Source organism: Equus quagga, chromosome 15 (genome assembly GCF_021613505.1).
Source record: "Equus quagga isolate Etosha38 chromosome 15, UCLA_HA_Equagga_1.0, whole genome shotgun sequence".
In the NCBI taxonomy this organism is placed as follows: domain Eukaryota; kingdom Metazoa; phylum Chordata; class Mammalia; order Perissodactyla; family Equidae; genus Equus; species Equus quagga.
The window spans coordinates 93,244,149-93,258,716 of record NC_060281.1 but is presented as its reverse complement, the minus strand read 5'-3'; the positions used below and the strand labels follow the sequence as shown (position 1 = coordinate 93,258,716).

At 41.2% G+C, this 14,568-nt stretch overlaps 1 protein-coding gene across 1 annotated transcript in view; it reads left to right on the top strand.

The window, feature by feature from the left end:
- Positions 1-14,568, top strand: part of GSC2 (goosecoid homeobox 2) — a 26,336-nt gene that overhangs the window by 2,850 nt on the left and 8,918 nt on the right. The window lies entirely within an intron of this gene.

Here is a 14,568-nt window from a genome sequence, read left to right as displayed (position 1 = left end):
GGGGGGGGGGGGGGGGGGGGGGGGGGGGGGGGGGGGGGGGCCTGAGACCTCCGAGGGAGGGCAGGTGGGGTGAGCTGGGAGGGCCTCTCTTCGGAGGCCACACTGAGCCCAGGGTGGGGCTGAGAGGGGCCCGGGCTGCTGCGAGCTGGGCGCATTGGAGAAGCCAAGCTGGGGCCCGGAAAGAGGAGCCAGAGGCCCAATGGGGCAGATTGGCAGAGGTGTCAGAGTCCAGGGACTGGAGGACCACGGGGACAAGGCAGCTGATCCTCTTATCCTGAGAATTTGAAGCAGCGGGAGCGCTGTGATTGGATTTGCGGTGGCAGAGATCCCTGCAGCCTGTGTGCGGAGGCTCACTTTGGAGAGCGGCTCAGGCAAGGAAAGTGGCTGGGAGTGGGTTGGAAGTCTGTTGAAGGGGCCCAGGTGGCAGGCATATTCTGCTGGCACTGAGAGGGGGACAGTGCAGGGGGCCAGATGGGGGCGGTAAAACTGATGAGATTTGGAGGTGGGGAGCTAGGGGCGTGTTAAGCACTGCTCTCGGGTTTGAGGCTTGGAGAGCTCCAGGGGCAGCTGATCATTTACCAAGGGTGGGCCATTTACCTGGGTGGACAGGTATGCATCTACCAAGGTGAACAGTAGTCTGGGTGTGAGCTTATCCAGGAAACTAGGTGGAAAGGCAGGCCATATACCAAGAGGGATGAGTGGATGCCAGTGGCATCCTGGAGGCTGCTGGGATTCTGTCCAGACCCCTTCAGTGGTCAGTGCACTCGTCCTGCTCCTCTGAACGTCAGTGGTTGACAGCACACAGCTGCCTCCATCTTGGAGCATTGCCCTGGGTGAGAGAGCTGCCCACACAGCAGCCCTCCAAAGCTGGGGGCAGAGCGGGACAGGGACTGACTGACAGGGGGTACAAAAGGCCAGTCCCTGCTTCGCCTCGAGGGGGTTCCATCTGTGAAGCAGCCTGTGTCTGCCCCAGCACTTCCATGTGGGATTGCATGGACACTGGCCTCTAAGCAAGAGCACCTTCTTGCTCAGCCCTCTCCACCCCTCACGAGGCCCTGTCCTGCTCCAGGGTGACCAACCATCTATCTCAGTTTCCCGGGACTAAAGAGTTTCCCAGGAGGCAGGACTTTCGGTGTACAAACGAGGATGGTTGGTCACCCCATGCTTCTGCTGTAGCCCCCAGAAAGATGTTGTAGGGGGCCGGCCTAGTGGTGCAGCGGTTAAGTGTGCACGTTCCGCTTCTCGGCGGCCCAAGGTTCGCTGGTTTGGATCCCGGGTGCGGACATGGCACCGCTTGGCAAAAGCCATGCTGTGGTAGGCGTCCCACATATACAGTGGAGGAAGATGGGCACGGATGTTAGCTCAGGGCCAGGCTTCCTCAGCAAAAAGAGGAGGATTGGCAGTAGTTAGCTCAGGGCTAATTTCCTCAAAAAAATAAAAAATAAAAAAATAAAATAAAATATGAAAAAAAAAGAGATGTTGAAGACTTGAGGTTTTTTCTTATAAGACACTGAAAAGACCATCAGTCAGTAACAGCTTTTGATCGTTACAAGCCTAGGTTGGATTTGAACGAGATTTGTAACCTGCCAAGTAAAACTCTCTATATGCTGTTATTCATCCTGATGAGCCAGGAAGAAAATAATTTATTTTATTCTTTGGAAGAAAAAGAGACCATTGATTGAAAAATCATCATAAATAAAAAATGTATTTAATTTCAAAGAAAAAAGAAACAAAAATAAGAAATATAATTTTAATAAAGAAATATTGTGAAAACTCAAGTACATTTTTTAAAATATAAAATGTTGAAAACATAAACCCAATTCAGAAAAATGTTCTGTACTCAGAGGTAGCAAGCCTCCAGATTCTACGTTTTAAAAAGGATCTTGAATTACAACAGCAGGAGCCCAAGGAAATTAATATAGCACTCTCTTTCATCTTTCTGGTGTCAAGAAATTTTTCCCAACTTGCACAATCCAGCTTTTAACTGGGGTACAACCAGAAGGACCTGCCAACTCGTGTGAAATTTTGTCTGAGCCAATGACACTACTATAAAGCTTCCATTTTTCTCAAGACAGAGTGACTGCCTTGGGACTAGGAACTGTGCCCTCATCAGTACTGGAGACCTCACCTTGCAGATCATTGGACCCAGAGCTGTGGCTCGTAGAGCATGATGAGGGTGGGGAAAACTGACAAGAATATTCTGGTTGACATCAGACACCTCAGCATGGGAAAAGCCATCACCTTTATCACTTGCCAAAGCAAAGCAAAGAAAAAAACACACTAAAGTTCATATTATACTTTAGAAATATAAAAGATTAGTCATTGAGACAGTGATATAATCTTTGTTTTTTAATGGTACTTAGAAAGTTGGCCAATCACAGAGAAATGTTCTATGCTTCTCAATATTGGTATTTAGACATTTCAGCTATGTATATACCAACCGATGCTCTGCATGTATGTATGTGTTATATAGCAAGAGTTAAATCGTTGAAAAACAAAACAGAAAAAGAGATGAAGTTGTAAGCCCTTGCACCTGAATGTGAACTTATCTGGAAATAGGGTCCTTGTAGATGTAATTAAGATGCAAATTAAGATGAGGTGATACTGGAGTGGGGCGGGCATTGAGTCCGATCTGACTGATATCCTTATAGGAAGAGGAGAAGAGACACAGAGGCAGACACACCAGAGAGGAGAATGCCACATGAAGGCACAGACACACAGGGAGAACACGGTACAATGACAGAGGGAGCGACGAAGCTATGGGCCAAGGGACACCAAGGATGGGCAGAAACACCAGAAGCTAAGACAAAGGCAGGGAACAGATACTCCCCTAGAGCATGGCCCTGCCGGCACCTTGATCTTGGACCTCTGGTCTCCAGAACTGGGAGAGAATGAATTTCTGTTGTTTGAAGCCACACAGTTTGTGGTCCTTGGTTACGGCGGCCCTAGCAGACTGATACAGATTTCTTTGCTCTTCTCCTAGGCGCACAACCTCAAAAACAAGTCATTTGAACAAGAATCCCCATTTCAGGCTTTGCTTCTAGGGAACTTGACCTAAAACAGTTGGTACCAGGAGTGGGTGGTCCTAGGAAACCAACTCTAAGGTTGGCTCTCGGAAATTGGATCACCAGCCAGCTGGTGGCAGTGAGGGACCATCACTGGTGGCAGGTGGAGAAATGATAGCCCCTGGGATGGGTAGGAGTGTGACAGTGAAAACCATCACCTGGGAGAATGGGGAGGGGAGGCAGGTGGAAGGGGAGGCAGTAGCTGGTCCAGTGTCGCAGGCGCCCGAGAGGCAGCAGGGAAATAGGAACTATGAGAGCGGTGGAACTGAGTGGCTGTGCAAAGCACTAATGATTCCCTGAGGAAAGAACACGACGTGTTGAGGAATATTCATCAACAGCACAAAGCAAAGTGTGAATGTCAGAGGCCACCTGGCACAAAACAAGAGACCCTGCAGCCAGAGGGCAGACAGGAGTGAAGATGAGGCCCCACACCCGGTGGAACACAGCAGAACTCCAGGCGGGAACCTCGGCTCAGACCAGCCTCTGGCCTCAAAGTCAGGGCTCTAATGGTGAAGGCAGGGCCCCTGACGCGCGGTGTGGGAAGAGCTGGAGCACTGTGAACCCCAGACTCCCCTGAGCCCTCTGGGCCTGCAGAATTCACCTGGGAGGCTATTACAAACACAGCTGCTAGCAACGTTCCAGGACAAGTCTTTGCACGTTCACTCCCTAGGAGTGGAATGACTGCAGCGTGAGGGTTTCCCTTCTTAGGAAACTGCCTGACTGTCTTCCAGAGTGGTGGTTCTTCGTATGTTCCCACCGTAAGTGTTATATTATCTGTTAATAAAGAGAATGTTACCTTTTCCTTTAGGATTTTTTTTTCCTTTTTCTTCCCAAAGCCCCCCGGTACATAGTTGTATATTCTTAGTTGTGAGTCCTTCTAGTTGTGGCATGTGGGATGCTGCCTCAGCGTGGCTCAATGAGCGGTGCCATGTCCGCGCCCAGGATTCGAACCGACGAAACACTGGGCCGCCTGCCACGGATCGCGCGAACTTAACCACTCGGCCTCGGGGCCAGCCCCTTCCTTTAGGATCTTAATACCTTTTATATTTTTCTTCCGTTATTGCACTGTCTAGGTCTTCCAAAACAGTGTTGATTAGAAGTGGTGACTATGGACATTCTTGCCTTATTTCTGATCTCAGGGAGCGTAGGTCCAATATTTTACCATAAAGTATGATAGAAGCTATGGTTAACACTAGGTTATTAATAAAGTTGTTCATAGTATTTCCTTATTACCTTTTAATGTGTGCAGAATCTGAAGTGGTATCCCCTCTTTTATTCCTGAGATTGGTAATTTGTGTTCATTTTTTCTGGTTGAGTCTAGTTTGTCAATTTTGTTGATCTTTTCAAAGAACCATATATTGATTTTGTTATTTTTCTCATCATTCACCTGTTTCATATATTATTGGCTACTGTTCTTATCTTTGTTATTTCTTTCTTTGTACTTTATCTTTTTAATCTTCTTTTACTTGCATCTTTTTTTTTTTTTAAGATTTTATTTTTTCCCTTTTTCTCCCCAAAGCCCTCCGGTACATAGTTGTATATTCTTCGTTGTGGGTCCTTCTAGTTGTGGCATGTGGGATGCTGCCTCAGCGTGGTTGGATGAGCAGTGCCATGTCCACGCCCAGGATTCGAACCAACGAAACACTGGGCTGCCTACAGCAGAGCGCACGAGCTTAACCACTCGACCACTGGGCCAGCCCCTTTTACTTGCATCTTAACGTGGAACTTCTTGTCATTTATTTCTTTTCTTTTCTTTTTTGCTGAGGAAGATTCTCCCTTTGCTAGCATCTGTGCCAATCTTCCTCTCTTTTGTATGTGGGTTGCCACGACAGCATGGCCACTGACGAGTGGTATATGTCCGTACCCGGGAAACAAACCCAGGCCACTGAAGCAGAGCGTGTCAAACTTAACCACTAGGCCACAGGGTGAGCCCCCTTATTTCATTGCTTTTATATCTTCTTTTCTAACATAAATATTTGAAACTATAAATTCCTCCCTAAATATTACTTAAGTTGCATATTGAAATTTTGACATATTGTACTTTTATCATTAAATTTGAAATATTTTCTTATTTCTCTTTTGATTTCTTTTTTGACACATGAATTATTTAGAAGTATGTTGCTTAATGTTCAAATATCTGGAAGTTTTCTACATATTTTGGCTTTTATCTAATTCTTTTAAAAAATTATTTTATTGAGGTCATAATGGTTTATAACATTGTGCAATTTCGGGTGTACGTTATTATATATCAGTTTCTGTATAGATTGCATTGTGCTCACCACCAATAGTCTAATTTTTATCCATCATCATACATATGTGCCCCTCTACCCTTTTCACTCCCCAACCCCCTTCCCTCGGTAACCACTGATCTGTTCTCTTTGTCCCTGTGTTTCTTTATCTTCCACAGAAGAGTGAATTCATACAGTATTTGTCTTTCTCTGTCTGGCTTATTTCGCTTAGCATAATACCCACAAGGTCCAACCATGTTGTTGCAAATGGGACAATTTTGTCTTTTTTACAGCTGAGTAGTATTTCACTGTGTATATACACCACATCTTCTTTATCCAATCATCAGTCGATGGGCACTTGGGATGCTTCCACTTCTTGGCTATTGTGAATAGTGCTGCAGTGAACATTGGGGTGCAGAAGTCTCTTTGAATTGTTGATTTCAAGTTCTTTGGATAAATGCTCAGTAGTGGGATACCTGGATCATATATTGTTCCTATTTTTAATTTTTTGAGAAATCTCCATACTGTTTTCCATAGTGTCTGCACCAGTTTGCATTCCCACCAGCAGTGTGTGAGGGTTCCCTTTTCTCCACATCCTCTCCAACATTTGTTATTTTTTGTCTTGCTAATTATAGCCATTCTGACAGGTGTAAGGTGATAACTCATTGTAGTTTTGATTTGCATTTCCCTAATAATTAGTGATTTTGAACATCTTTTCACGTCCCTATTGGCCATCTGTATATCTTCTTTGGAAAAATGTCTGTTCATATCCTCTGCCCATTTTTTGATGGGATTGTTTGTTTTTTTGTTGTTGAGTTGCATGAGTTCTTTATATATTTTGGAAATTAGCCCCTTATTAGATACATGATTTGCAGATATTTTCTCCCAGTTGGTGGGTTGTCTTTTTGTTTTATTCTTGACTTACTTTGCCTTGCAGAAGCAATTTAGTCTGATGAAGCCTCATTTGTTTATTTTTTCTTTTGTTTCGCTTGCCTGTGTAGACATGTATTTGAAAAGATGCTGCTAAGGCTGAAGTCAAACAGCGTACTGCCTATATTTTCTTTTAGAAGTTTTATGGTTTCAGGTCATATATTCAAATATTTTATCCATTTTGAGTTAAATTTTGTGTATGGTGTAAGATAACGGTCTACTTTCATTCTTTTGCATGCAGCTGTACAGTTTTACCAACACCATTTACTGAAGAGACTATCTTTCCTCTGTCATAAGTTCTTGGCTCCTTTGTCAAACATTAGCTGTCCATAGACGTGTGGGTTTATTTCTGGGCTCTCAATTCTATTCCATTGATCTTTTGTCTGTTTTTGTGCCAGTATTATGCTGTTTTTATTTCTATGGCTTTGTAGTATGTTTTGAAGTCAGAGATTGTGATGCCCCCAGCTTTGTTCTTTTTTCTCAGAATTGCTTTAGCTATTTGAGGTCTTTTGTTGTTCCATAGAAATTTTAGGATTCTTTTTTCTATTTCCATGAAGAATGTCATTGGGATTCTGATTGCGATTGCATTGAATCTGTAGATTGCTTTGGTTAATATAGGCACTTTAACTATGTTTCTTCTTCCAATCCATGAGCATGGAATAACTTTCCATTTCTTTATGTCTTCTTCAATTTCTTTCAATAATATCTTCTAGTTTTCAGTGTATAAGTCTTTCACCTCCTTGAATAAATTTATTCCTAGATATTTTATTCTTTTCATTGAGATTGTAGATGGGACTGTATCCTTGAGTTCTCTTTCTGCTAGTCTGTTATTAGTATATAGAAATACAACTGATTTTTGTATGTTGCTTTTGCATCCTGCAACTTTGCTGTAGTTGTTCATTATTTCTAATAGTTTTCTGGTGGATTCTTTAGGATTTTCTATATATAGGATCACACAGTCCACAAATAGCAGGAGTTTGATTTCTTCCTTTCCAATTTGGATACCTTTTATTTCTTTTTCTTGCCTAATTGCTCTGGCCAAAACCTCCAGTACTATGTTTAATAGGAGTGGCAAAAGTGGGCACCCTTGTCTTCTTCCTGTTCTCAGAGGGATGGCATTCAGCTTTTCCCCATTGAGTATGATGTTGGCTATGGGTTTGTCATATATGGCTTTTATTATGTTGAAGTACTTTCCCTCTATACTCATTTTATTGAGAGTTTTTATCATAAATGGATGTTGGATCTTGTCAAATGCTTTCTCCGCATCTGTTGAGATGATCATGTGATTTTTACTCCTCATTTTGTTAATGTGGTTTATTACATCAATTGGTTTGCAGATGTTGAACCATCCCTGCATCCCTGATATAAATCCCACTTGATCATGGTGTATGATCCTTTTAATGTATTGCTGTATTTGGTTTGCTAATATTTTGTTGAGGATTTTTTTTTTTTGGTGAGGAAGATTGGCCCTGAGCTAACATTTGTTGCCAATCTTCCTCTTTTTGCTTGAGTAAGATTGTTGCTGAGCTAATATCTGTACCAGTCTTCCTCTATTTTGTATGTGGGATGCCACCACAGCATGGCTTGATGAGTGGTGTGTAGGTCCGTGCCCGGGATCCAAACCTGCAAACCCCAGGCCACCTGAAGTAGGGCATGCAAACTTAACCATTACACCACTGGGCCAGCCCCAAGGATTTTTGCATCTATATGCATCAGTGATATTGGCCTGTAATTTTCCTTCTTTGTATTGTCCTTATCTGGTTTTGGTATCAGGGTGATGGTCTCATAGAATGAGTTATGAAGAATTCCATCTTCCTAAATTTTTTGGAATAGTTTGAGAAGGATAGGTATTAAATCCTCGTTGAATGTTTGGTAGAATTCTCTGGAGAAGCCATCTGGTCCTGGACTTTTGTTTTTTGGGTGCTTTTTGATTACTGTTCCAATCTCTTTACTTGTGATTGGTCTAATCAGATTCTCTATTTCTTCTTGATTCAATTTTGGGAGGTTGTATGAGTGTAAGAATATCCATTTCTTCTAGGTTGTCCAATTTGTTGGCATATAGTTTTTCATAGTCTTCTCTTATAATCCTGTGTGTTTCTGTGGTACCCATTGTAATTTCTCCTCTTTCATTTCTAATTTTATTGATTTGAGCCTTCTCTCTTTTTTTCTTAGTGAATCTGGCTAAGGGCTTGTCAATTTTGTTTATCTTCTCAGAGAACCAGCTCTTAGTTTCATTGATCCTTTCTACTGTTTTTTTTTTTTTTGGTCTCTATTTCATTTATTTCTGCTCTAATTTTTATTATTTCCCTCCTTCTGCTATCTTTGGGCTTTGTTCTTCTTTTTCTAGTTCTGCTAAGTGTAGTTTAAAATTACTTGTCCGAGATTTTTCTTCTTTGCTGAGGTGGCCCTGTATTGCTATGAATTTCCCTCAGAACCACTTTTGCTGTGTCCCATAGGAGTTGATATAATGTATTTTCATTTTCATTTTTCTCCAGGTATTTTTTTGATTTCTCCTTTTATTTCTTCATTGATCCAATGGTTTTTCAGTAGCATGTTGTTTAGTCTCCACATCTTTGTCACTTTCCCAGTTTTTTTCTTGCAATTGATTTCTAGTTTCATAATATTGTGGTCGGAAAAGATCCTTGATATGATTTCAATCTTCTTAAATTTATTGAGGCTTGCCTTCTTCCCAGTGTATGCTCTATCTTTAAGAATGTTGCATGTGCACTTGAGAAGAATGTGTATTCTGCTGGCTTTGGATGGAATGTTGTATATATATATAAAGTCCATCTGCTGAAGTGTTTCATTTAACTCCACTGTTTCCTTGTTGACTTTCTGTCTGGATCATCTATCCATTGATGTAAGTGGGGTGCTGAGGTCCCCTTCTATTATTGTGTTGCTGTTAATTTCTCCCTCTAGGTCTGTTAATACTTGCTTTATATACTTTGGTGCTCCTGTGTTAGGTGCATAGATATTCATAAGTGTTATGTCCTCTTGGTGGAGTCATCCTTTTATCATTATATACTGCCCCTCTTTGTCTCATTGCCTTTTTTATCTTGAAGTCTACTTTGTCTGATATACATATGGCAACACCTGCTTTCTTTTGTTTGTCATTTGCTTGGAGTATTGCCTTCTATCCCTTCACTCTGAGCCTGTATTTGTCTTTAGAGCTGAGATGTGTATCCTGGAGGCAGCATATTCTTGGGTCTTGTTTTTTAATCCATCCAGCCACTCTGTGTATTTTTTTTTCTGAGGAAGATTTGCCCTGAGTTAACGTTCATGCCAGTTGTTCTCTGTTGTTTAGTATTTAGGCTGCTGGCACAGCATGGTCGCTGACAGAGTGGTGTAGGTCCATGCCCAGGAACCAAACCCAGGCCGCTGAAGCAGAGCATGCCGAACTTAACCACTAGGCCACCAGGGCTGACCCACTCTGTGTCTTTTTTTGGAGAATTCAATCCATTTATGTTTAGAGTTATTTTTGATATACAAGAGCTTAGTACTGCCATTGTATGTCTTGCTTTCCAGGTGTTCTATATTTCCCTTGTTTCTGTTCCCTTGTATTTCCTACTGCCATTTCAGTTTGGTGGTTTTCTGTGATGGTTTTCACAGTTTTCTCTTTATTTATGATTTGTATCTTTCTCTGATTTTTTTCTATAGTGGTTACCACAAGTTTTGTATACCGTAAGGTTTGTTGACGGTCCTTTTTCTGATAGCATCTTATCTCCATTAGCCTAAGCAGGTTCCTCTTTTCCTATTCCCCTTCTAAGCTATTGTTGTCACAAATTGTTCTGTTTTGTGTTGTGAATTTGTGATTAAAATGAAGTATTTATAGTTATTTTTGATGCTTTCCTTCCCTTTACTTTTTATGTAATAATTAAACGTTTGACAACCTGTTCTGATAGAGCTTCAATTTTCTGATTTTGTCTGAGTATTTATCTCCTTACTCAAGGCTTTGTAAACCTTTGCCTTTTTGTTTCAGATGTGGGGCATCATTGGTCATTTCTTGTAAGGGAGGTCTAGTGGTGACGAACTCCCTTAGCTTTTGTTTATCTGGGAAAGCTTTTATTTCTCCATTGTATCTGAAGTATAGATTTGCTGGATAGAGTATTCTTGGCTGAAAGTTTTGTCTTTTAGTATTTTGAATATATTGCTCCAGTCTCTCCTAGCCTGTAAGTTTTCTGCTGAGAAATCCACTGAAAGCTGGATAGAAATCTGCAGAATAAGTTCTTTTGTAGGTTATTCTCTTCTGCCTTGCTGCTGCCCTTAATATGTTTTTCTTTGTCATTGACTTTTGTCAGTTTTACTGTTATATGCCTTGGAGAAGATCCTTTTGCATTGATGTAATTAGGCGTTCTATTGACTTCATATACTTGTAAGTCCAGTTCCTTCCCCAGGTTTGGGAAGTTCTCAGCTATTATTTCTTTGAACGAGCTCTCTGCTCCTTTCGCCCTCCCTTCTCCCTCTGGAATATCTCTAATCCTTATTATTTGCTAATTGTGTTGGATATTTCTCAGAATTCCTTCATTTTTTTAAAGTCTTATTTCTCTCTCCTCCTCCACCAGAAGTATTTCTATATTTCTGTCCTCTAAATTACTACTTCTGTCCTCCATAACATCAGCTCTGTTTGTTAAGGTTTCTAGATTCCTTTTTTATCTCATTCATGGTGTTCTTCATCTCCAGAATTTCTATTTTGTTTTTTTTTAGCTTCAACATCTTTGGTGAAGAATTCCTTCTGCTCGTTAATTTTATTCCTGAGTTCATTGAACTGTCTTTCTGAGTTTTCTTGTAACTCGTTGAGTATCTTTGTGACAACTATTTTGAATTCTCTGTCATTTAGAATGTAAATTTCTGTGAGTTCAAGATTGGTTTCTGGGGCTGGGCTGGTGGCATAGTGGTTAAGTTCATGCACTCTGCTTCAGGCACCTGGGGTTTGCAGGTTCCAATCCAAGGTACAGACCTGGCACTGCTCATCAAATCATGCTGTGGTGGCATCCCACATAAAATAGAGGAAGACTGGCACAGATGTTAGCCCGGCAGCAATCTTCCTCAAGTGAAAATAAGAAGATTGTCAATGGATATTAGCTCAGGGCCAATCTTCCTCACAAAAGAAAAAAGAAAAAAGAAAAGATTGGTTTCTGGAGACTTGTCATTTTCCTTCTGCTCTGGGGTGTTAATGTAGTGGTGTTTGATGAAGTGATCTTTTGCCAGCATGCAGCGGTAGTATGAGGTTGCAGATTCCACCTGCCACTCCTCAGGGTGGGGGCAGGAACTGTGTTTTCTGAACCCACCGCATCTGCTGGAAATTGTTTTGATAAGGCTTGTCTGCCTTTGCCCACCGGCCACAGCTGCTTGGTGGGTCAAACACGCAAGTGCAGACCCTCTGGTGTGGAACAGCTGCCTTGGCCGGGGACTGGCCGAGTTGGTGAGTTAGGCGGGGAGATGGCTGGTGCTTTCTTTCACATGTGCAGACCCGCTCTGCATTCACGGGTGGTGTTCCTGGGCTGCTGTGCTTGGTGGGGGTGCCCATGTGGTGGCTGAGCCATGCCACTTGGTGTGGAGTGTTCTTGCAGGCCGGGCTGCACTCCAAAAGTGAAAGCTTTTGCATACAGTCTTGCCTGCTCCCCCGCCTCCTCTTACAGTCACACACCAGCTGCTGAGTGAGGACCCACAAACTAGGTCGCTGCCACTGGGGAGAGGGAGGAGATCCACTCATCTCCTTCCACTACTTCCCGGGGGTCCAGTACCCCCACCTTCACATGTGTGGTCATGTCGCTCTCTGAGACGTCTTATTGTGCTTTGTAGGGAATCCTCCGTTGGTTAATGAACATCCATTTGGTTGTAACTTAGGGAGAAGAGACTAAGAGAACAGCTCACTCCACAATGATGCTGACCTCACTCTCCAGTTTTTATCTATTTCTAACTTAATCCCATTGCTGGGCAGAGACTGCATTCTGTAAGATTTCAATCTTTTGAAGCTTCTTGAGACTCATTTTATGGCCCTGCATGTAATCTATCTTGATGAGTGTACCATATGTACTTGGAAAGAATGTGTTGTTCTTCATTTGTTGGATGGAATGTTCTGTCAGTGTTAATTAGGTCAAGATGGTTAGTGGTGTAGTTCAAAACTTTAATGTCTTTATTGATTTATTCTAGTTATTCTATTAATTAATGTGAGAGATGCTAAAACTCCAGCTATGATTGTCAATTTGTCTATTTATTCCATTAATGCAGTCACTTCTGGTTTCGTGTATTGTGAAACTCAGTTATTAGGGACATACACATTTAGGATTTAGGATTGTATATCTTCCTGATTAGTAGCCCTTTTATCATTATGAAATACCCCTTTTTATGTCTCATAACAGCCTTTGTCTTGAAGTTTACTTTTTCTGCTAGGGATACAGTCACTCCAGCTTTCTTAAACTTACTGTTTGTATGGTACGTATTTTCTCATTGTTTTACTTTTAACCCCTCACTGTCTATATGGAAAGTGCATCTCTTGTAGGCAGCCTGTAGTCAGGATTTAGTTTTGGTTGTTTTTTCAGTGTGATTTTGGTGATGTCTGCCTTTTGGTTAGAGTGTTTGTTCTACTTAAATTTAATGTGCTGATTGACGCAGCTGAATTTAGATCTGTCACTTTACTCTCTGTTTTCAGTTTGTCCTTTCTGTTCTTCCTCTATTCCTCCTTTCCTGCCCTCTCTTGACTCAATTTAACATATTTTAGAAGTCCATTTTAATTTTCCTATTGGCTTTTTAGCTATACCACTTTGCCCTTTTTACTGGTAGCTATACAATTTACAATATATCACCTTAACTTTTTGCAGTCTACTTACAGTTAATATGGTACCACATCATGTGAAATGTGAGAACACTGAGACTGTATGGTTCTGTTTACTGCTGTGCCCTCTGTCTTTTTGTGATAGTGGTTATAGGTTATAAAAACTAAGATGTAATGTTATAATATTTGTTGTATTCTGTTACTCATATTTTTTAAATCTAACAGGAAGAAAGATATCTTTTTTTTTTTTAAAGATTTTATTTTTCTTTTTTCTCCCAAAGCCCCCCGGTTCATAGTTGTGTATTTTTTAGTTGTGGGTCCTTCTAGTTGTGGCATGTAGGATGCCGCCTCAGTGTGGCCTGATGAGTAGTGCCATGTCCGCACCCAGGATTCGAACTGGTGAAATCCTGGGCTGCCTGCAGCAGAGCACATGAACTTAACCACTCGGCCACGGGGCCGGCCCCAGAAAAATATCTTTTATATATGCCAATATAGTTAACATTTCTGATGCTCTCCTTTCTTCATGGAGATCTCAGTTTCTGTCTCATATCATTTCCCTTCAGGCTAAAAACTTTGTCTAGTATTTCTTGAATTGCAGGTCTGCTAGTAACAAATGACCTGAGATTTTGTTTGCTTAAACACATATTTACTTTACCCTCATTCTTGAAGGATATTTTTTGCTGGACGTAGAATTCTGGGTGTATGGATTTTTTCCCCCAGCACATTAAAGATACTATTCCACTGTCTACTGTTTTCAGTCATTTCTATGAGAAATCAGCTAACATTTTTATCCTTCCCCTGTATGTGCTGTGCCATATTTCTCTGACTATTTATCATATGTATTCTTTCTCTTTGGTTTTCAGATGTTTGACTAAGATGTGCCTAGTGGTGGCTTTCTTTGTTTTCACCCTGTTTTGGGGTATGCTGACTTTAGTGAATCTGCAAATGTCTGTCTTTCATTACATTTGAAAAAGTTTAGACCATTATTTCTTCAAATACTTTTTCCTCCCTGTGGTCAGCAGAATAACGACCCCTCAGAGGTGTCTACACCCTAATCCCCAGAACCTGTGGATATGCTGTGAGTATGTGAATATGTGAATATGTGAATATGTAAGTATGTGAGTATGTGAGTATGTATGTGAATATGTGAATATGCTGTGAATATGCAAATATGTGAATATGTGAGTATGTGAATATGTAAGTATATGAGTATGTGAATATGTGAATATGCTGTGAATATGCGAATATGTGAATATGTGAGTATGTGAATATGTAAGTATATGAGTATGTGAATATGTGAATATGCTGTGAATATGCGAATATGTGAATATGTGAATATGTGAGTATGTGAATATGTATGTGAATATGTGAATATGTGAGTATGTGAATATGTATGTGAATATGTGAATATGCTGTGAATATGCGAATATGCGAATATGCGAATATGCGAGTATGTGAATATGTGAGTATGTGAATATGTGAATATGTGAATATGCTGTGAATATGCGAATATGCGAATATGCGAGTATGTGAATATGTGAGTATGTGAGTATGTGAATATGTATGTGAA